This window comes from Phoca vitulina, unplaced genomic scaffold, assembly GCF_004348235.1.
Source record: "Phoca vitulina isolate PV1807 unplaced genomic scaffold, GSC_HSeal_1.0 scaffold10, whole genome shotgun sequence".
NCBI classification, from domain to species: domain Eukaryota; kingdom Metazoa; phylum Chordata; class Mammalia; order Carnivora; family Phocidae; genus Phoca; species Phoca vitulina.
This window is the reverse complement of record NW_022589713.1, coordinates 44458315-44480915: the sequence shown is the minus strand read 5'-3', so window position 1 is coordinate 44480915 and position 22601 is coordinate 44458315. Positions and strand designations below refer to the sequence as shown.

At 42.7% G+C, this 22601-nt stretch overlaps 1 protein-coding gene and 1 long non-coding RNA gene across 3 annotated transcripts in view; one reads left to right on the top strand and one right to left on the bottom strand.

Annotated features, from left to right (window-relative positions):
* Window positions 1-5893: 5893 nt before the first annotated feature.
* Window positions 5894-18223, bottom strand: LOC116635135. Its single transcript, XR_004300112.1, has 3 exons — window positions 17594-18223; window positions 11415-11513; window positions 5894-6127 (listed from the first exon to the last, which is right to left on the bottom strand). It is a non-coding gene; the product is annotated as an uncharacterized LOC116635135 (long non-coding RNA).
* Window positions 18224-21387: 3164 nt separating this feature from the next.
* MYRIP (myosin VIIA and Rab interacting protein) overlaps window positions 21388-22601 on the top strand; it is a 399641-nt gene continuing 398427 nt past the window's right edge. The window contains exon 1 of one of the 2 annotated variants that reach the window (XM_032408946.1): window positions 21388-21681. The gene's annotated coding sequence lies outside the window, so the exon portion shown is untranslated. Of the gene's footprint in view, window positions 21682-21723; window positions 22062-22601 lie in introns of those variants that run through there. The other variant, XM_032408947.1, reaches the window with a different exon arrangement.

Below are 22601 nucleotides of genomic sequence, written 5' to 3'. Positions count from 1 at the left end.
GCATCTTGGCTCTTTCCACAGTTTGGCTCTTGTGGACATTGCTGCTATGAACACTGGGGTGCATGTGCCCCTTCTTTTCACTACATCTGTGTCTTTGGGGTAAATGCAATTGCTGGGTCATAGGGTAACTCTATTTTTACCTTTTTGAGGAACCTCCATACTGCTTTCCAAAGTGGCTGTACCAACTTGCATTCCCACCAACAGTGTAAGAGGATTCGCCTTTCTCCACATCCTCACCAACATTTGTTATTTCTTGCCTTGTCAGTTTTTGCCAATCTAACTGGCATAAGGTGGTATCTCAATGTGGTTTTGATTTGAATTTCCCTGATGGCTAATGATGTTGAGCACTTTTTCATGTGTTTGTTGGCCATTTGTATGTCTTCTTTGGAGAAGTGTCTGTTCATGTCTTCTGCCCATTTTTTGACTTGACTATTTGTTGTTGCCTATCCTATTCTAGCCACTCTGGCTCACTTGATGTTCTCTGAACTACACAGCAGGCTCCCTTCCCAGCGCTTTTACAATTGCTTGCACCACTCCTCCCCCAGACACAGAGGAGGCTGGCCTTCTCACTGCCTTCAGATCTCTACTCAAATCTCACTTACTCCAAGGGGTCTTTCCTGATTCCTTTCCCCAACAAGGCACTCCCTCACCTTTTCTTTTCTTCATGACATTTACCCATAGTCCCCCCTCCTCCCACAACACAGAAACGTACATTCATTCATTCATCTATTTGTTTGCTGTCTTCTCACTAAAATGTAACTACCCTAAAATGTAACTTCCACCGATAGCAAGAAATTTGTTGTTGTTTTAAACTATTTCATGCTGAGCCCCTAGACCAGTGTGTAGAGAGTAGATATTCAGTGAATATGTGTTGAGTAACTGAACAGTATTTGAAGTACCTAAGTTTGCAAATTATTGACTTTGTTTAATGACAACCCAAATGGCCCCTATAATTATGTCACTGTCACTAATTTGTGTTTTAAAATGCTACCTTAGGTAGGATTACAGCTGGGAATTGGCCCTCACCTATTCCAGCAGGACAGTGTCATGCACATGAATATTGCCCATCGTATGTGTGGCAATAGAAGAAAAATTTGAGAACAGTTGTTCTAAAACCCAATTTCCAGCCTCATTATGCAGATATTTGTTTTCTGGAGGTATTAAGTGACAAGGCAGGGAGCATGGCCTCAGGAAGCTGTCCACTGACCTTCTCTGAGGAGCTGGGAAGATGTAACCTCCCACAGGCAGTGAGGAATGCACCCTGCTAGCACCATGCCAGCAGCAGAGCAAAGAGATGGACATCTGTGGGATGGCGATGTCTTCTCTACGCGACTCCAACTGTGCACCCTGACTGCACTTTAGACCCAGACAGGAGCTTTTAAGAAATGGCGGTATACGGCCACCCCCTAGAGATTCTGATTTAACTGCTTTGGGTAAACCTAGGCATTGGCACTTCTTAAAAGCTCCCCTGGTGATTTTAATGTGCAGCCAGGGGGTCAGTGTCTGGTCTATAATCCTTGGGTGCTGGAGTTAGGGTAACACTGAAAAGAGGCACGTTCTGGGCAGAGCCAATTACGAGGCTCTCAAGGTGAGACCTGGGAACTGCAGCTGGTGTCAGCCTCCTTGAAGAACTCCCAGTCCTGAGGAGGGCTTCACAGCTGCATGCTCACGTCCCAGTTAGAACACTGGCAACACTTGGGGGTTTGACACCTCTAGAGATGTGGAAAACTTAGGAAGATTCAAGAAAAAGGGCGCCTGGGTGGCTCAGTCGGTTACGCATCTGCCTTCGGCTCAGGTCATGATCTCAGGGTTCTGGGATGGAGTCCCACATCGGGCTCCCTGCTCAGCAGGGAGTCTGCTTCTCCCTCTCTCTCTGCCCGCCACTCCCCCTGCTCATGCTCGCTCTCTCTGCCTCTGTCTCTCTCTCAAATAAATAAAATCTTTAAATAAATTAATTAATTTAAAAAAAGAAAAGAGTGGATGGAAAGATTTGAGAATTTGGAATATAAAATATATGAGTCAAAAGTCAAAAATTAGATTTATTTAGCCAAGGGAAGTAGAGTTGGTAGAAGAAGAATTTGTAGAAACAGAGTTAATTTTTCTATCATCTTTAAGTGTATACATGGATCTCACACGAAGAAAAACCTAGTGTACAAAAATGTGTGAAATAAACACAGGAGAGGTTAATCATTTATACCTGTATTATATACACAAATACACACAGATTAATTATAAGCAGATATTTACATAGCGTTTCCAGGAGCTGGATGTCATGCTAAGCTCTATGTACAGCCGCGTATTCACTCATTTAGCCCTTTTAACAACCCGATGAAATAGATACAAATATTATTCTTATTTTAGGAGGAGGAGTCTGAGGCACTCAAAGGTAAAGTAACTTACCTTTGTTGCCATATGGATCTGGAATTTAAATCTAAGTGGACTGGTTGCGGTGTCCATGCTCTAAACCATGATTTTGGGGGCACCTGGGTGGCTCAGTCGTTAAGTATCTGCCTTCTGCTCAGGTCATATCCCGCATCGGGCTCCCTGCTCAGCGGGAAGCCTGCTTCTCCCTCTCCCACTCCCCCTGCTTGCGTTCCCTCTCTCGCTGTCTCTCTCTCTGTCAAAAAATAAATAAAATCTTAAAAAAAAATAAACCATTATTTTGTACTGTATGTATATATGTACATATATATGTTACATACACTGTGTGAGTCTATACATGTATATATTCATCTATCTATATACATATGTATGCTATCTGTGAGTGTACCCCCCACACACACAGATGCATATATGTCTATAGGTAATGTCAACATATATACACATTTTTGCTTTACAAAAAGATGCAGGGGTAACTGGGTGATGGGTATTAAGGAGGGCACGTATTGGGATGAGCACTGGATGTTATACACGACTAATAAGTCATTGAACACTACAACAAAAACTTATGAGGCACTGTATGCTGGCTAACCGAACATAATAAAAAAAGATGCAGTTTCCTTTAAACAGTAAGCATACTTATTTATTTATTTATTAATATGTTATGTTAATCACCATACATTACATCATTAGTTTTGATGTAGTGTTCCATGATTCATTGTTTGCATATAATACCCAGTGCTCCAAAGCATACTTATTTAAATAATATTGGGACTCCCAAATAGGTAAGCAAGAATTTTTAAGAGAAAAACACTTCTGTTATCATGTGATAGCCCATTACAAATCCTTTGCAGTGAAAGTTTTTGAGACAGATTAACTGGAAGGCACAAGTAGTTCAATGGAAAGTCTTACACATTTGTTTTGAGTTATTTTAGCATGTGATGGATAAATTTGGTGAAAAATGTGTTCTTTGGGGATTTTCCTGAGGGACAAAAAACAAACATAAAGGCTGGCTTTTAAATATTAAGTCTCTGCAACTCAGCGGCTAAATGGCTCATTGTTTTCTAATTGGCTAATTGGCAGGAGGGGAGAGGGGTTGGTATTGGGGAGGGTGGCATGTTCTTGAGACTGTATGCACAACAAGGGGACCATTGAAAATTTGGAGTTTGGGTTTGTTTTTGCTTTACCTGCTGTTATTTTAATAAATTAGGCAAGGTGCTTATTAAAGGATTGCCCAGTGAAGTAGTTGAAATATCATTTTTACAAATATCATCTAACATTTTCTTGGAAATGGGTCTGGGTTTAATTCAATAATCTTTTAAATGACAAATATGCACATGGTTATAAAAATTAAAATATTCTTTTATTTCCTATTGATTTACTTAAGAGAAAATTTAGAAACCTTCCTATGTTGGATTGAAATTCTTTAATTACTTAAATATTTATAATTTGATAATTATAATGCAAACTTAATTGAAAGGTCAATTCAAAATGAACTCACAACGTAAACATTTGGTCAATTTAATTAAACAGTATTGAGTTTAACAAGTGTGTAACAATAATGAACAAACATAAATTGAGGAAGAGAAGTGAAAGTCTCAGAAGGCTGAGAATGATGAATAAGTAGGGAGGATGATACCAGTCACACTGGCCCTTGTTTCATTGTCCTGAAGTTGTAGAGAATTAATGAAATATTTGAGTAGCAAAGATAAGAGACAAAGATGCTTTATGGAATACTGGGGATGAAAGTCTTCTTGTGAAAGGGCAGCCGCTCAACTTGGTTGACGCCTATTAAAGACCAAATTAGCCTATTTTTAAAACACAGAAGCCCTGCAGAGCCGTTCCTTCCCTAGGCTCATATTCTCCTTTGTCTAGTGGGATGTATGTTGTGAATGTAAATGAACTTTTCAGACTCAGTTATGAAGTGACTCGTGGAGCATCAGGAGGCATTTCTGTCCTCTCTGTCAGCTGGATTTCCTTGGGGGACTGTGTCTGCCTCATCCCCTGCCCTGCCCTATCCAGTCTCCCCTGCGATTAGAGGTCTCTGGAGACAGGGAGTGTTTTCCCCCCTGCAGCTTGCACCCTGCCTATTCTTAGCTAAGGTTTCTGCTTTAAACCCTTCTCTGTTTCTGCACCCTGGTCGTGCGTGGAGCTACAACTTTAGGACCCCCACTTCTATCTTTCTTGAAAAAGACCAAAAGCAGGTGCAGCTCCACTGCCCATCCCACATTTCCCCCCCTGGCACTGCTCAGATCTTGTCATCAGAGGCAACCCTCCACATAAGAGGTACCATTAGATCATATTAGCCCCAGGAGAGAAAAATCGGTCAGCACTGGAGGAATGGATGGTAAAATTCTCAAAGGCACAGAACTTGTCTTATTCATCTTCACATTTCCAGAGCTACCAACAATGCCCAGCAGTCACTTCAATAATTTTGGTTGCACTGAACTTGGACTCCTTTTCTTCCTCCTCCCAACCTCACCTTCAGGATCAGTGGCCCCATTGTGGATTTCTTATGAAATTACCAAAAAATACTTTATTTATAATGCCCAGCATGTGATTTGTTCCAGATTAACAAAATTTCCAAAATTCAGATGCTTAACTAAAAAAAAAAATTTAAGAGATGAGCTATGATATATAAATTTGGGATATAAGGCATGATAATAAAGAAATGAGTTTTAAAACTGTATTAGTAAAAAACTGGTGATTACAAAATGTCCTTCAATAGTTGAATGGATAGGGGTGCCTGGGTGACTCAGTCAGTTAAGCATCCATCTGCAGGGCATATTTGGCAATGTCTGGAGACATATTTTGGGTTATCACACTGGGGATGAGCGTTGCTACTGGCAGGTAGCAGGTAGAGGCCAAGGATGTTGCTCAATATCCTAAAATGTACAGGGTAGCCCCCACAGCAAAGAATTGTTCAGCCCAAAACATCAATAGTGCTGGGGTTGAGAAGCCCTATCTCAGAGGAGTAGCGGCTGAAAGCATGCACAGGAAAGCTTCTGGAGTCTGGTAATATTCTGTTTCTTAACCACCTGAGCCACCCAGGTGCCTCAAGGTAATATTCTGTTTCTTATCTGTTTGCTGATTACACAAATGTGCTGAATGGGAAAATTCATCAAGCTATACACATTTGGTATGTGTACTTCTCTATATGTACATTATCTTCAAACAAAATGTTTTAAAAATGTTAAAAAGCCACCTATGTTTTCAGTTAATGCCAAAACCCACATAATTGTTTTTTTAATTTAATTTAATTTTATTATGTTATGTTAGTCACTATACAATACATTATTAGTTTTTAATTGAAAGGCTTTTGTATCTAAGAAAAAAAATAAAAAATAAAATCATGCTATGAAACATAGAAAAAAAAGCCACCTATGCTTTGGAAAACTTTGTTTAATAAAAATATATCCTAAGACTCAATTAAAGAATATATTAAGTAGTTATCAGCTTACATTAACCAAAATCATCTAGACTTTGTAGAAAACAGGAAAAAAAGTAACGTGTTATAGAAAACCCTAAATGTTTAATGGTAAGACAATTTAAATCTTTCACTCATCAAAATCTTGCAGTGAATATCAGGATTTAGGATGCACTTTAAAATGGCAATGACAACTTCATAAAAAAAGACTCATGCACTAATAAAAAATGCATGAATATTTTATTTACCAGAAAATCTTGCTTGATCTGTAGATAGGAATCCGGCCAAGCCACTTAGAATCAGAATTTGTTGTGTCAGCATCTGCAGAAACCAAAGCAGAAAATCGCTACTTTAAAATGCCTCAGTGCTTTGCATAGTCTCTTGTTGGGACCTCTTTTCAGTCTGCACATCCACAGCATCCCTTGCTCTGGGATTGTTGGTTCACAAACCCTGCATGCACGGAGGCCAGGCAGAGATTGAAGAATGGGGTAGGCCACTCCAGATTGGCAGGTGGCAGGTTTAACAAGCAAGGGAACTTACTTACCAGGCTTGTCTTGGGTAGCCATGAGACTAGTAGACCCATACCCACTGCTGGAATCTTAAAATTTTATATAGCAGTGTGTATGAGGTTCAGTCATGTATAGAGACCTTCCAGAGGGTCTCAACACCACCTCACTATCTTGTCTGTGTCCTTGAAAATGGCTCCAGTTGTGGGAAAGGCAGGCAGAAGGTACATTCCAAGGACGGGGAGGGGGTGAAGAGCCTCCAATTGCCCACTTGTAGCTTGTGGATCAACCAGCGATCACATCCTCTCAATGACCTTCCCCAACAGTGATGAGGTCCTTTGGCCCATGAAATTTACAAGATTTTCACTGCATGCATTGTTTTTAACAGAGTATTCTGAATGGAAAAGTCTATCGTGCTCATCCTGTCCATGCCTCCCATTTGTATGTTGGGTGTGTTGAAGGCATGTAACTTGTTTGTTTAGTTCACAGGCCTCCAACCAAGCCTCATGTGGAAGGATGTAGGTCCCAAAATCATGGACTCCAGTACAGGTGGAAAAAGGTCTTGGGAGGAGGTAAGTGTATTTTGCATATAGAAGAAATGTGAATAATTTTGGCCAGAAGATGGGCTGTGGAAGATTACCTACAAAAATGGCCATAGTTACTTTCTTCCCTCTGTCTACACTCCATGCACTGTGACTTTGCAGTTCTTACTTATGGAGAGGGAGTCCATTTCACCACTGCTTTAAATCTGGACTGGACTCAAGACTTGTTTTGATTAACAGAGTATAGGGAAAGTGAGGCCATCCCAGTTTGGAGCCTAATGCTCATGAGGTCTTGCACACTTCCGCTCACTTAGAGCCATGCCTGTGCCATGTGAGTAAGCCTAGGCTGGTCCTCTGGATAATTAGAGACTACATGGAGTAGAGGAAAACCATCCCAGGTGAGACCATCCTAGATCAGCTGGGCCCAGCTAATCTAGGGGATGCTCACAGATACATGAGTTAAGTCTAGCCAAGACCAGAAAATTAACTGAGCTGAGCCCAGTTCATATTGGCAACCCACAAAATCATGAACCAAATAATTTAGAGTGATTTCTTATGCACCTTTGTTCTCATAAAGATGACTATAAGCAGCTCTGGCATTTATTCTATTCATGTCAAGTCCAGTTATATTATTTATTTATTTATTTATTTATTTATTTATTTTACAATTTTCTACCATTCTCCTTTTTTTAAAAAATTTTTTTATTGTTATGTTAATCCCCATACATTACATCATTAGTTTTAGATATAGTGTTCCATGATTCATTGTTTGTGCATAACACCCAGTGCTCCATGCAGAACGTGCCCTCCTCAATACCCATCACCAGGCTAACCCATCCTCCCACCCCCCTCCCCTCTAGAACCCTCAGTTTGTTTTTCAGAGTCCATCGTCTCTCATGGTTCTTCTCCCCCTCCGATTTCCCCCCCTTCATTCTTCCCCTCCTGCTACATTCTTCTTCTTCTTTTTTTCTTTCTTAACATATATTGCATTATTTGTAAGTCCAGTTATATTATTAATAGACCCTCTTTCTCAATAGTAAGTCCCTGAACGGAGTATCATTGACCTAGCTCAAGTAACCTAGCACTGTGGCCAGGGAGTTGGATGCTTGGTGGCCATACCTAGGTCCTTCTCAGAAACTGGGGTTGGGATAGACTGTGGAAGAGTGATGATCCCCAAAAGACAAAAATAAGAGCTGTCCAATGCACAGGGTGCACTGTATCTCATTGTCTCTAATGTTAGAATTCAGCTGCTATGATGTTCCCAACTGGTTGGTTATTCATTACTCTGTAGATTCTGTCATTACCACAGTCACCAGAGCAATTCATTCATTAGTTTTTCTATTTGCATGATTCGAAACATGGAAGATCACTAGGGAAAAAAAGTCATTTCAAAACAGGTTTCGTATTTTGGATGCTTTAGTGTTGGGATTTCTGGATAACTTATTTTCTACCATATTTTATCCTTGAAGCATACCAGAGCTCTTTTCTCCTGAAAGTGAAGGAAGGTGTTGGCCAGTTTTACACTGTCATGTGTTATGGAATGACACATATCATAGCAAATACTCCCATTTTTATGGAAAGTAGGGGAAAAAAAAAGGAAAGTAGAATTAGAAGAAAAAATGAAGAAAGAGATGTTAATGCTTGAATAATAAGTATAGAGAATTGACAGATAATGGACAAAAGAGTACTATTTCCTTTAATCTTACTTAATAAGCTTTGTCTTCTAGCCTTTTGATTTTCTCTGACTCACTGTAGATGTGCTTGACTTGAATTTATTTACCCTCAAAAATAATGAAGACTAAGAGGTGACATGGTGTATGAGTGGGAAAGCCAGTGGAAAGAATTGACAGGGCTTAATAACCCTCCAGGAGATGAAGAGTGTGTGGGCTCCTTCTGTTGAAACACCAGTTTTGTGATGGGTAATTCACCAAATCATCCTGGTGAGTAAACCACTCAGGAATCAAGAAATGAATTATAATACATCCATAGGATGGAATAATCTGCAGCTGTCGAATAGTGACAGGGTGAGTGTACACAACATTTTGCCAAGTGAAAAATATATCTAGCAGTGTATTATATCACCATTTTCATAATATATGTATTATAAATATAACAAAATATTACCAGCGGGGTCTCCAAAGACAGATTATTTGAGCGCATATTCCCTTTAATGTTTCTTTATGTTTTATAGGCTCCCACTGTTAGAATGTATTACTTCTATAATTATAAAATATAAAAATAAAAATGTAAAGTGCATCAATTAACCTATTGATAGTCATGCTGATAAAATATTTGCAACCAGAAAAAACTGATTGCCTAGCTCCTCAAGACATGTCCCTCTTGTATGAATTTTGAAATCTGTATTGTAGTTTGATGAGGATATTCTTTTGAGGGATGCCAGGTCTAGGTTAACTAAATAATTCTGATATCTACAGAGTACACACTCTATGTCAGATCCTGTTCTAAGTATTTTATAAGCTTTTACTCATGGGCTACTCACAATATCCTATGAGGTATTTACTACTGTTATCATTTTACACATGAGACAATTGAAGCATGGAGATTTTAAGTTAAGATATGGTGGAGTCAGACTCCTGGGTTCTTGCTCTTGACAACTATTCTACAGTTCTCTCCTGTCTTGTGAGGCAGGCCATTCCAGGTATCACTCATCTGAAAAGGAAAGACTTCTTAGAGAAGAAAGAACTGTGAACGCAGAGCTGAAGTAACCACAAGGTCTTAACTTTTTTCTCTTTGTCTATTCATGGAGGAACTCACCTTGAGTTTTCAGGACAGCATCTGCCATATAGAAGCTGAAGGGAGATGTGGGAAAGAAGAGACTCCAGCACAACCTTTGCTTTAACAGGGGTCCCCTTTTTAAGGGCTAGAATACAATTCAGGTAACCAAACTGATATCTCAGGATATGCTATCCATAAGATATTGGTTGTGTACTAACATAAAATATTCTGTACTTTCATAAGCTTGGGAATCACTGCATTAGGAAAAGTTAGAGGTCTGTTGCATGACTTCTCAGAGCCTTTGTTATGCTCATGTACATTTTAGTATCTATGAGGTAGATATAGTGTGCACCATTCCCCATTTTTGTTGAACCACAAACATCTTTTCATGAAGCATCTTCTATTAGCCCCCCAAATTAGTGTTCTGTGGAACAAAATTGGAGAAACACTAGTCTCAAATAATGGTACTCTTGATATTATTTCCATTTTCCCCTAGTTTTAAGTGATTTTTAAAAAATATCTAAACCATATCTCAAGTGTCCTCTGGAGACATAAGAAAAGGATTTATATCCCTGTTTGGATATGTTTCTTAGAAGAGGAGTAGCGATCTACTGAGGTTAACATGGTGGAAGTAGTCATGAGCTCCTAGGGGAAATAAAATCTTGGTGGTGGAATAGGAACAGTGTTTAAAAGTTCACCCAGTCCACCATGAGCTCTCTCCCCATGTACAGTAAACTTTGGGAGGTTTATTGTTAATGAAGCAGTGTTTCCTTCTAGTAATGTTAATGGAGCTTGGTCTGTTGAATTTTAGAAATTCCTATATGATACACACGGTTACCAGATAAGCATATGGAAGAGCTCATCATCAATGACTTGACTCAAAAGACAAGATAGCCATGGCGTGGGAATGATGCTACATTCTCATTTTTCATATGATGAAGAAATGAGATACTTTATATAACTCAAAAGTCAGTGCAGAAAGCCCTTTCCAGAATTTGGCTCCTGCACATGCTCATCTTCGAAAATACTGTAGAGTATATATTAGGTTGAGTTGTAAGGTCATAAATGGAAAGAAGTTTAACATTCCTGCTAGGAAGAGACTGCCAGGTAAATTACTAGAAGCATTACTGTGCTTGCTAACATAACCAGCTGATAAATATTCCAAAACATTTTTGTGAATGCCTAAGAATTGCAATTATGCCTTATTTTCAAAATGGTGGACAGGGAACAAGAATAATGAAGGAAACCCATAGAAAATCACTAAGATAAACTGTTAGATCACCTTTGACTTACAATCCATTTCATTCAGTTAGTAAGACATTCTAAATTATCCAGCCAACAGCTAACCTGCTTCCTGAATGAGCCCAGCAAGATCAGCCAGCCCAGTTCCAAAGACCCACCTAGACAACCCATAGAATGATGACCTAGTAAGTGCTTATTATTTTAAGTTGCAAAGTTTTGAGGTGGTTTGTTACACAGCAAAACCTAACTGATGCGGTGTTCTTGGCATGGTGAGGATCTGGAGTCTTTCCCTTGATGACCTGACCCCACTTTGCCTCTTAATGTCTTGACAGAACCTCTGAATTTCAGCCAAATCCCACATCAGGTCCCTGGCCTTGGCAAACCACCTCATATTCCCTGTGTGGGAATGATATGGGGTACTGCCTACCCCCTCCCAACACTGACCCCTGCAGGCTTGCTGGCCCTCAACAATCAGTACCTTCCACATTCTTTCACAGGGAGTATGGAGGCATTTGTGGATTTCTTCTATGCTATGTAACAGTCAAGGGACTCTTGGGGTTCCATCTCCTATTTCTTTCTCACCTTAAATCTGACATGGTTCCACTCCTATTTGGCAGCAGCTGCTCTGTGTTGCCAGATGGGAGCCATGTAGTGCTGTCTCCTTCCAGAGTTCCTAATGAGCTGTGGAAATAAATGAAGACCATGAATATAAGAAAGCCACCATTGCTTGTGTTTGGTAGAGTCAAAAGCAGGCAGGAGAGTAGGAAAACTTTATAACAAAAGAAAAAAGGAAGGTGTTAGGTATGATCTGATTGGACGTTGTTGGTATAGAACTCTGGATCAGTAACTAGAGGTGGGGCATCTTATGGGATTAGTTTGGCAAGCATATTTGGCTTTCTCCATTTGATCCTGACTTGGAAGCTGGGGCAAAAAAATTAAAAAGTTGGCAATTATTAACAATTGCTAATTGTTCTGGGCCAATTGCTACAGTTCACTTTCTGAACTGGTTGCTGTAGAGGTTGTGAGTCAGCATTCTATTGTCATATATAGGCTGGCCATTTTCCTTTGTGTATTCAGTCCCTCAGTCTCGCTTTTGGTCATTCTCTCACTCTTGCAAGTGGCAGGTTGACCAATTCAGGGAAGGCTACAGATCCATATCTTCACTGTGGGGATGGTTCAGTTGTCTCCATGGTCAACTGTGTTGCAAGATCATCTTGAGCTTTTTGTTGTCGCATTTTCACAGCGATTATCTGTCAAAAGAGCAGCTATGTAGTAGGATTTACAGTTCTGGATAGAATGCCAGAGACCAAATCATGACCACTGACAAAAACAAGAATAATTAATAGTCCCTATAAGACACAAGAACTAGGAACCCCAATTGCCCAACCCAGGCCAAGTAAACAAATTTCATGGGCCACGAAGATCAACCTTAAAAAACCAAGTAGTTTTTTTCCTTAAGTCAATGTATTGCCTGTTATATTTTGCCTGTTTCATTAATCTAAGTACAGCAAGAAGTATTAGCAATGGCACAAAAACCACCATGACTAGCCAGCAAAAAATCTAGAGCAATACAACTGTCCATCATTACCTGTGCCAATGAGTAAAGATTGGTCTGATCTTCCACCACCCTTGTTTGGGGACTTGTATCTCAGATGGAATTTGCCAAGTTTGTGATTTCTAGAATTAGGGTCTCAGTATACAGATAAGTCTTGGCATACTATTGGTAAAGTGCATGAAGTTATTATGAGTCTGAGGCAAACAAGACCAGGCATTCTGGTTGCAAAAAAAGTAGTATCCGGTAGGGGGCATATGGAGACACAGGAGAAAAGGAGTTGCTTATGGTGGAAGATCAGAAGAAAGGTCTTCGATTAGCCCAGTTACAGTTTGATCTCTATTAACCTCTTCCAGGTGGCAAGTAATTGGCCCATCACCCCCATGAAGGTTGTTGAATTCAAATGTCTTACAATAATTGGTTTTCTGTGACAGAAGGGCACTACCATATTCATGTGTTGATTTATTTAAGACCATTTGTTTATTTAGATGCAAATGCCATCAGCTGCCATTCCTTATGATCTTGCTTATTAAGACTGAAATTCTCTAGAGGTTTTTATCATGATGGTCTGGTGATGGATGGCATATACTGCAATCGGTAAGACTCAGGGCAGTTGCTACTGTTTGGGATAATCTAAGAATGGCATTAGAATAAGTATGTTCTGAGCTAACAATTATAATAAAGAGGAAGGAAAAGAGGAAAAGTGCCATTATGGGTGGACAATAACCAAAGGTCTGTAGAAAATGAGAATGGTTATGAGCAAGCAGATGAATAACAAAATAGGAATTAGCCAGTAGTCTAGTCCCATGTCTTAGGCAGTGACTATCTACTATCCTAAGTCATCTGCATATTCCGCAGACCCGGCTCAGCTACTTACTTCCAAAAGTCAGCTGCTACTAGTGGATCTCTGAGAACTTGAAATTTGAGGTCCCTTATAGGAGTAGCCTGCCAACCATGTGGAATTCCGAATTGCTTCTTTAATTGTGAAACATGACTCCCTGGAGTTTCACTACTGTATTTGTTGCTAACAAATGATACATGATCAGGTCCATTCTAGTGAAGTTCAAGAGTAGTTTTTTCTCTGACATCTCTTCTAATAGATGAAATTTTCTGTTTTAAGAACATCAGGAGGCTGAGGCTATTTAGGAAGATGTTGTGGGAAGGCAGCCTTAACCTGGTGATGATGGGGTTGAGTACATGAGTCTCTTGCAATATTTTGCCAACTTGCAAGAAGCAGGGCAGAATATCAGAGGTGAAATTCCTAAATGTGTGGGTCTTGCAGTTACCAGATGTTAAGGGGATAACTGTTGTGTCCCTGAGGGAGTGGACTGTATGGCCATAATCTCCTACAGTTTCATCTTTTCTTTGTGTGCATGATTGAATTACGGTCTAATAAAATTTTGTTGGAAATGTTTTGGGTATGGCTTTTAGTAGACTTTGCCCTAACTTTGGGGCCCTTCTCAACCCTCAGGTTTATTATAAAAGAGGGACTCTGCAGATCCCTTTCTGTGTTCGTCCAATCAGTTTTTGCCACCCAGGATTTAGCATCTGAGGTTTTGACCAACATGTGTATGAGTTGATATAGTTCAGGTAACCCTGGGACATATGCACCTAAAAGAAGGCTATATTCTATGAATAGCAGCTGGCCTTCTCTGGGTTAGGGAAATTCTGAATTATAACTGTGAATTCAGTTCAGATCCAAGGCACACCTGACTCATGGGAGGGATGGATGTTTAGAAGCAACCAGAATTTGGGATTCTTAGGAAAGTCAGCAGGAAAAGATAGGGGATCTGGACAAGGGAAAGAAGAGAGAGAAATTATCAGAAGTGTGGAAGGAGAGAGATCAGAAGGATAAGAAGAATGAAGGAGAACTAGATTGAAAGAGGTAACAGGAGGACACAGAGGGAGAATTTACTCAGGAAATGAGTCTAGTTTGTCATTGCTTAAGATTGTCAGGTTGCTCATTAGCTTTGGCTGAAGAGTATTCTAGTGAAGGAATTTTTTCAATCAGAATTTCGTTTGGAGGCCTCTGCATACCAATACAAATGCTACCTATTAAATCTGAGAAATTTTAGATCCTTTCTTTTCCAAGGCATCTCTCAGACGAACAATTTTATTCAAACCAAATGTTCCCAGAGGGGTTACTGAAGCTCCAAATCATCACTGGTGAAGATGTGCCATTTAGAGCAACATATGAGAGAATTAGGATTATAAGAAGAGTTCAGGTAGAAAGGAGAAGTTTCTCCTGGAGGAGGAGGAGGAGAAAAGGTTTTAGACTGAGATGCTTCCTTGGGAGCAGGCAACTGTGAGTGAAAAGTGATGCTTGTGCATTTTGTATCTTGGACCCCCAACCTGACGGTTTGGCTGCCTCTGCACACAGACTTGACCATCAGCACCTCCAGGCAGGTGGAACCAAAGAGAACATTCACCAAAGAGAACATTCTCCTTGGATCAAAGCCAAGCTCTCAGAACAAAAAGAACAACAACAGCAAAAAGGGTGGAAGGAGAAAATCTCACCTAGTTTTGTCCGTAACTTGGCAAAATTTGTCCAAATGGGCTCTGGTTTGGTGAGAACCACAAACTCAGCTTATAGGGCCCTCTGCCTGTTTTCTATTCTGTGATTCTCCTTAATATGACAAACACTTTTAGATAGCACATCACAAAACAGAAGCACAAAAGAGAGCAAAATGGGTCCCCCCAAAATGACCTGATTACACCAAGGATGCCAAAACAATAGGAACAAATAACAAAACCCAGGTACCAAACTGAGAATGTATAGCTGTGGAATTCCACACCCAGAGAGCAGAGCTCAGAACCAGGGCTGATTCGCAAATGTTTGGTGAGAACTTGACAAGCCACTAGTGCGAGGCACAATGGGCCTCTATGGGCACCTTGCTTGGTAAAGGGTGGGATCTGTGGTGGTGGGCAATGCAGTCTGTCTCAATAACACCTTTAGGAAAACTGTGGAAATAAATGAAGACCACCCAGATGAGAATAAACAGAAGCTTTTTGTTCAGCGCTTATGTTTGGCAGAGACTCAAAGGCAGGCAGTGGAATAGGAAAGCTTTATAATGAAAAAGAGGGAAGACTTCAGGCAACCTCCCTGACTGCAGGTTGGGGGCATGAGGAACTTGGAAGCAGGCTAACTAGAAGCAGGGCATCCTATGTGACTGAGTTGGGAGCATATACATCTGGTTGACGCTAAGTTGGAAGCAGGGGCCAAAAAATAAGGAAGCTGGTAGCCATTGATCAAGTCCAGATCATTGAGGGCTGATAACAGCAGAGGGGTGGTTTGGCTTCCTGGCTGGCTGCTGGAGAGGTTGTGGGTCAGTCCTGTTGTCATCTATGGTCTGGCTGTTGTCCATTTGTACATTCAGTCTCTCAGGGGCTCAACTCTGCTAGCCCCAAATGCTATGTCATCTCCATCTTCTTACCACCTTCCCACATTTCCCATTCTGGGTCCCCTGGGGACCAAGAAAGATTCAGTCCTGGATCCTTGGGAGAACCAAATAGTGTTGTTTACCTACTCACATTCGTTCCAAATGATTCTCTTGCTCTTGTGGCAGAGAGTTCTCCTTCTCCTTCTTCTTCTCCTTTTTCCTCTCCTTCTTCTTCCTCCTCCTCTTCCTCCCCTTCCTCTTCCTCCTCTTTTTTCTTCCTCCTCCTCTTCCTTCTTCTTCTCCTTTTTTCCATCTTCTTCTTTTACCCCTTATTCTCCTTCTCCTCCCCCTTCTCTTCCTCTTCCTTCTCTTTTCCCTTTCTATAGAGCAGAATCTTCTCTCATGCTATATTCCCTTTCTTTTCTACCCTTAGATTTCTATATTCCAGGTAGGATCCATCTTTTTTGTCTCCTGGAACCATAAGCCTCTTGGCTCTGCCTTAAAGATAGTGAAGGTCCTAGTGGAGGGGGGGTGAATTACTGAGCGGAGAAATAGCCTCAATGAACTGGTAACATCACTGCAGCCAGCATTAAGATTCTTCACCTCTGGAAGGAATTTTAAAATATATGAAAATTCAGGTCACCTGATTTAAAAAATATCAATGTGAATATTCAGCATGCATGAAAGCTTCTGAACGTCTTTGAATTGTAAATGTTGGTGGAGGAGCATTTTCTCTGGCATCTTCATTCATTTAATAAATATCTTTCCAGCACTTCCTTTGTGCTAGGCTCTGTCCAAGGAACTTGGAGATATCTGTGAGCAAAACAAAAATCTCTGCCCTGGTGCAGCTTATATCCTAGTGGGGAAGACAAACAATAAGTATCAAACAGAATAAGAAAGTTAAGATTGTGTTAAAAGGTGACAAATGCTGTGGAATAAAGAAAATACAGGGCGCCTGGGTGGCTCAGTTGGTTAAGCGACTGCCTTCGGCTCAGGTCATGATCCTGGAGTCCCTGGATCGAGTCCCGCATCGGGCTCCCTGCTCAGCAGGGAGTCTGCTTCTCTCTCTGACCCTCCCCCCTCTCATGTACTCGCTCTCTCTCATTCTCTCTCAAATAAATAAATAAAATCTTTAAAAAAAAAAAAAAAAAGAAAATGCAGAGCAGGGTAGGGAGGGTCAGGCACTGAGGGAAAGAGGACAGATTCATCTGTCTGCTTCTCTTTGGGGATGCCTAACTGCCATTTCAATGGAACTTTATTGTTAAGCCTCAGTGAATAAGATCATGACAAACCATCCCTCAGGCTTTGAGGACTGTTATGAAGGGGATGCACACTCACACACAAGGCACTGGCTAAGTTTCCGGGCATTACTGCTAATTTTATTAACCTTCAGCACAACTGCAGGCTGAGTCAGCTGCCTCAGACGTCAATTGGTTCAGGATTCAGAGAAGCATAGTATCTGATTTGGCTACAGAGGTTATTAACTAAGCCTGGATTTTATTGTAGGGATCTAATTTATAATAAGAAAAATTGTAAGAGGAGACAGTCACAAATAAAGACTGTAAGTCAGTAATCATCTACTCCTGTAAAATAGTATTTTTTTTTTAATCAGTATCTCTTAGCAGCACCAGGATCCCTTATTGGATATTGTAATCAGTGAATGACAAGATTCTATAATTACTTCTACACTGTCCATCCAAGATAGAATCAACTTTACTAAAGAAAGCAATAAAGCTTTTTAGAAGCCATTATTTAGTAGGGCGTGAATAGCTGTATAATAAAATATTAATTGTTCTAAAAAATACCTTGGAGAAAAACACTGTACTTACCAGAAACAATGAATTCTTTTCTATGCGTTTCTATTTTTAGTTCTGTTTAGTCCAGTATGATCTATTTCATCAATATAAGATAACATGTATGGTCACATGTCTTTTGTTTTTCCAGGTAATCCACTGCTGAAGAGCAGAATGTCCAGGATTTCCATTTTGAAGCCTCCCACTTCTCCTTGACTTGTCCAAAACCATGACTGTTCACTTAGTCCAGTGAGCTCCATCCCATTTCTTCGTACAGCAAGCAGACTGGATGTGTGTCATGGTCCTCTGCTCTTTTGCTATCTTGTGCTGGGTGGAGCTGTTGAGGACTGGTCCTTTGTGGCTCAGTTTGTAAAAGATTTGTGTGAATGCAAGTTTTCATTTCTCCAGGACAAATAATTAAGGTGAAATTTATGGGTTGTGTGGTAGGTTCAATTTTAGTTTTAAAAGAAATAGCCACATTGTTTTCCTGAGTGGTTGCACCATTTTACATTCCCACCAGCAATCCATACGTATCACAATTTCTCTGTCTCCTCATCAGGATTTGGTGTCATCACAATTTTTTATCTTAACCCATTCTAATAGTATGTAGTGATATCTCATTATAGTTTTAATTTACATTTCCCTTGGCTAATGATGTTGAGCACCTTTTCATGTGCTTATTTGTCAGCTGTATACACTCTTTGGTGAAATATCTCTTCATATCATTTGCTCATTTTCTAATTAGACTGGGAGTTTTTACTATTGAATATTGAGAGTTCTTTATATATTCCACATATAAGTCCTTTGTCAGATATGTTATTTGAAAATATTTTTCCCAGTGTACCATTGTCTTTTCATCCTCTTAATAGGGTCTTTTACAGAACAAATGGGTTTAAAAATTTTTTTTGATGAGGTCCAATTTAACAAATTTTCTTTTCACCCACTTACTTTTCATTTAACAAATAATCGTTGGATATCTACAATTTATCAAAATAATGTTCGAGGTGCCCATAGGAATCAAAGATGTGACATAGTTCCAACTTCAAGGCATTTCCAGTCTAATTAGGGAGACTGGAGATACACCCAAATAACTGATACTACATAACAAACACTAAGTTGAAATGGGAGAGGTAGAGATACATTTTTCTGGAAAATCAGATATCATGTTTTGGCTGATAGGGAAGTAGTGGGTGAAGGTTTCATCACTTCTATGCCAGCACATGCCACAAAATGGTATAGAAACTTCCTTTATAAACTCATTTTTTTCCAGACTAAAATGATCATTTTTAGATAGCTAACATGTTAAATCTCATTATGTGCCAAGCAATTTCACATACATTGTATCAATTAATAACAATCTTGCAGGGCAGTGGAGAGGATTATGCCACATTTTATATTTAGGGAATCTAGGATTCAGCAAAGTTAAGTAACTTGTCCAAGATCACAAAGACAGGAAGCAGTAAGGTCATACTGGCACCCCAGTCTTGTGATTAATGCTCTTTTAATTCTACCCAGAATCCTCCTAGACATGTCCTTTTCTTGCCAGGATAAACTCATCAATCTTCTGGCTAAGAAATGGACTGTCTGATTCATGTTTTAAAAGAAGATGAGATACATATACTTGGTGCACAAAAGTCAATGAGCTCTTCTTGATAAAGGGAGAATCCATTAAAACTTTCACAGTGGTCAAGATCATGCAGAAAAGGGAAAAACAAACACTGCCTGTGAGTCATGAGAAGCAAAAGAAGAGATGGGTATTCAGTAAAATTTTGCTGAATGACAGCTCAGGATGGAGTAATCAAGGGGGTAGCACATTAGGTCATCTTGCAGGCTCATTGTTACCCAACTCATCTTCAAATGCCAAACCTTTCATGGGGAATGTTAAAAAAAAATCAGTAATAGCTCAGGTGAAGAATGGAAGTTGTGTCTGTTTCTGACCTACAAGATGACAAATAGGGAACTGGGGCTCTTTCTTGTTCATAACATCTCAGGATTTCCATCTGTGTTTTCTTCCTGTCTTATTTGTAACATTGCCCAACTCAACAAACTCTTCTGTATGTATTTGTTTTTCTTTTGAAATGTTTATCACTTACGCAAGATGTTAAGATCTTGATTCTGAAAGAGTCTGTAAAGAGGCAAATTTATGTTAGGTCAGTTTTGCAAACACCAGCCTGATTATCAAATAACCTTTGAAGCCCCCATTCTTGTCCTGATGCTGCCACTACTGGGCCCCATGTGGAGAGTAATCCCTTCACATTCTACATTTAACCCTTTACTCTGCTGGCCTGTGCCTGAAGTTAGACCTACCGTTTTGTATAACAAAAGGTAAAAATAAGAACATTGGACAAATACATTTGGTTGATTAGATTTTCTCTGGGGTAAACGGCAATGGTGCCCCCAGGGAGAGGAACTGAGAGGCTGGGAGCAAGGACGGAAGGGAGTCTTGTTAACTGTGTATCCATCCACACTTTTGGAATTCTGTACCATGCCAACGCTAATCAAGCACAGGTAAATAAAATTGAATCTAAACAAAATAGGAACAAAACACAAACGTTCTTCCACTTTAGCCAGTTAGTGGATAATAAAATCCCTTTAAAAGAGGAAACTCGATCTTCAGAGAAATCAACTCTTATATCTTCCAAGTTCCCTTCTTAAAGGTTTTTGTTTTTGTTTTTTGCTGGGGCGGGCAGATCAGCAAAGGAGCCATCCATTTCTACTGAGCAAATTCACACGGAGAGAACACTCTTAATCCACCGTCCTGCGAAAAGACTCCCAGGGTTTTAGGAATCACCAATGTAGCTCCACAAAAGCGTTATTTCGATCGAGTGACTTCCCTGTTGCGGCTAAAACGGACAATGTGTTTTCACAGCCCAGTTCTTGGGGCTGAGGCAGTCCGTCTTAGGGAGATTCCGGGCCCTGCGCCTGATAGATGCAAACGCTCTATGAAGCCCTGGCCTGGACGGGAACCTTTCAACTCCCAGGCGTTCTTCCAGGACCTGGACCTCCTGGCAGGGGCCCGAACGCGTCCCTCACTCGCGGCAATCTTCGGGCGTCCTTCTGGCAGCGCGGGCTCAGTAACCCGCCGGTGCGGCAGCGATGGGGGCTTCGGAGGTTTGGGCGCGCAGTAGCCTGGGACAGACCCCGAGCCCAGCGCGAAGCCAGTCAGTGTCTGTTGAACGACTGAGCGTCGCTAGCACAGTCAATTCCTGACAGAATGAAAGGAATCCAGATCAGGGCATGGGTCACCACGGTGACTTTTAAATACCCAGGGACTGTGAAGTGAGGAAGAGCTGGCTTTGGAGAAGCGCCACGCCGGCTTTGGTGAGGCTCGGGAGGGAGGGCGCCCACACTCCGGAGCGCAAGCGGCCGCGCTGGTAGAGCCAGGACGACCCCGGATTCGGGTGACGCATCACTCCGCGGTCAGGGAGGGTCCGGGCCCCCGGGGCTCAGGGGCAGGGGACAGGAAAAACCTCACTTCAAAGATAGGAGTGACCTGAAGTCTTGCTTGAGGGCTCCCGGGCCGCGGCCCCGGCACTGCACTGCGCGGCTGGGAAGAGCCCAGGAAGGGGCGCGGGTCCCCGCCCCGGGCGCGCGCAGCCCCAGCCCCGCCTCCTCCCGATGTGCCCCGCCCCTCCCGGCGCGTGCCGCCCGCGCGCCGGGGGAGCTTCCGAGGAACCGGCCTGGCGGGCACCTCCTGCCCCGGCGCAGGCGCGAGCGCGCACCGCCTCCCGGGCCGGGCGCCCCCGCCCCGCCTCCACACGCGCCCCCGCCCCGGGCACCTCTGATTGGCCGTCGGCCGGGCCAGCAGGTGTCGGCGGCGGCTGCGGTCAGGCTGGCCCCAGCTGCCTGCGGCGCGGGCGCCTCCCTCGCAGCCGCTGCCACCGCCGCGCTCCCGCCTCCTGCCTGCTCCCGGGCTCCCGCTGCGGCTGCGGTTCTGACGGCCGAGCCCCCGCGGCGCGGCACCTCAGATCCGGTGCGCCGACCGACCCGCGCCCCTGCCTCGCTGCTCGCAGCTCGCTCATCCACGCGCCGCGCTGCTGCGGCAGGTGCCCCAGGCGTCCTGAGGCGCGGTGGCCGCCATCGATGACCCCGGCCACGGACCTGCTCCAGCCCGGCCACCCCCTGTGAGTACCGTCCCCTCCCCTCTGGCGGCTTTGCGCCACTCTCCCGCTTGCGTTGCCGCAACTTCGGGGGTGGGTGTGTGGAGGTGTCTCTCACGTCCCCCTCCCCCCCACACACACCGGTGCGAGTCCTGAGCCAGGGCCCCAGGGCACGACCAGTCTGCCTCTGCGGAGGGGCTTGGGGGCGGGGGTGGGAGCCGTTGAACTTGCTCCAGGATCGTCGCGGAGTCGGAACCGCCCCTTTCTCCCTCGGCGGGGCCGGAGCTCGCCTCTGCGTTTCCCTCGCGTTTGGCGTTCCCCACTGGCCACGTAGCTCCTGGGCTGAGGTTCACCGCGCACCTACTACGCTGCGGGCGCACCGGCGGGGCGCCTGGAACCATCGGGTAAGCAGCCCGGAGCACTTCAGGGCGCCGGACTTGACTCTTTCGGACTCTTAATTTCTGTAAAATGGGGCTAATCAGGGACTCGCTCAAGGTCATGGCCGGTGCGCGGAGTAAGAACCCTAGTGGGTCGCGTCTGGCCAGGTCCGCGGACTGCTTGGGTAGGGGCGCGCTGTTGCGGATGGATGGTCACTTCAGCTTCATCCCGGTCTCCTTTTCATAATTCCTTCCCCCCCAACTCCGCCGGATTTGGAGAGGTCGAGAGCCGATCGCAAGGGACCCTACAAAGGTTTGGGGGGTATCCGCGGGGACCTTTGGGGTGAGCGCGGAGCCGAGCGCTTCCGCGGCAGGGACTTCTGGATCTGCGGTATTTGCAGCATCTCCTCCATTCCCAGTCATTTAATTTGCTAAGGTCTCGGCAGGGTAGGGGAATTTGCTAGGGGCCTGCTCTTAGATCCATCCTGCTCCCTTTCCTTCTCCCAAATAAGCCCTGTCTCCGAGGGTAAGTATGGGAGAGACTAACTGTACACACCAGTTTGGGCC